Source organism: Octodon degus, unplaced genomic scaffold (assembly GCF_000260255.1).
Source record: "Octodon degus isolate 3935 unplaced genomic scaffold, OctDeg1.0 scaffold00048, whole genome shotgun sequence".
NCBI classification, from domain to species: domain Eukaryota; kingdom Metazoa; phylum Chordata; class Mammalia; order Rodentia; family Octodontidae; genus Octodon; species Octodon degus.
In genome coordinates, this window is record NW_004524624.1 from 2,332,212 (window position 1) to 2,333,625 (window position 1,414).

Sequence of the window (1,414 nt, forward strand, 5' to 3'; positions counted from 1 at the left end):
AAGCTGGTCAAGTCACTTAACTGAATGCTTAGTAGTTAAATAAGATTAATAATAACTTTGGAGAATTATGAGAATTTCATGTTATAATATACATAATTTGTTCAGAAAAATTATCAGAAGATGGTAGGCAGACAAAAATTGATTTTTCCCAATACAATATTCATCAGACTCTTTTATACAATTTTTAAATTTTATTTTAAAGAGTAAAAACAAAAACAAACACAGAAACAGTTACATACAATTTATATGATACAGAATTCAACACAAGAATAGAAAATTAACAGTGGTTGTTCTATTTTGTACTTTTATCTTCAAATCTGTTGTTTTGATTTATAGATAGAGGTTTGCAAAATTTGTCAAATAATTAAACATGAATGCTTGCTTTCAACAAACCATAATTTATTTTTCTTGTCCTTTTTATTTTTATTATTCTGAACTCATTTTAGAGCATAACAAAAATTGCAAAGACATTAAAAATGGTTCTCATTTAAATGAACAAGATGAGAGGTATTGAATCATGGTTTTGTATGGCACATTGCTATCTTCAATGTAGTTGCTCAGATTATAGATAACAGCACACATAGTTAGGTAAAGTGAAAATTTTAAATATTAACTCCTACTTTAAAGTAACTAATGGAAATTATTAGTACAATCATCTCAGCTGTCCTGTGAACATACTTGCATGATGTATACATCCCTTTTTTTCCCATCTTATGTCATTTTCCTTATCTTCATTGTTTACACCTTATGTTCAGTTTCTTTGCATTTTACTATCTCTATCACACATTTAATATTTTTATTTATTCTTTCAGGTTCTTACACTAGGAAGAAAGCACAATATTTACACATGTGGGTCTGGTTTATTTATTTAATGAGTATAACCTATAGATGCATCCACTTACCTAAAAGGCCTTAAGTTTGTCTTTGTTTGTAGTGGAGTAATACTTCATTTTACAAAAATCACACATCTTTCCTATCCCTTACTCAAGAGATGGGCATTTGGGTTGCTTCCAAGATTTAGCAATGACATGCTGTGGTGCTAAAATCATGGGTGCACATATATCACCGTGGTATGGCATTTCCAGTTCTTTTGGTAAAATACCTAGAAGGGAAATAGCTAGGTTGAAAAGGATGTGCAGTCCTAGTTATGTGAGGAGCCTCCACACTGTATTCCATAGTGGTTGCACAAGCCTACATTCCCACCAAAAGTGGAGAAGGTTTCCTTTTTCCCCACAGCCTCTCCAACATTTGTCATTCATTGACATCTTGATGATAGTCCTTCTTTCTTAGATGAGATAGATTCTCAATATTGTTTTAATTTGCATTTCCAAAAGAATTGCTGTGGAACATTGTGTCATGAATTAATTTTCCATTTGTATTACTTCCTCTGAGAAGTGTGTATTTATATCAGTTG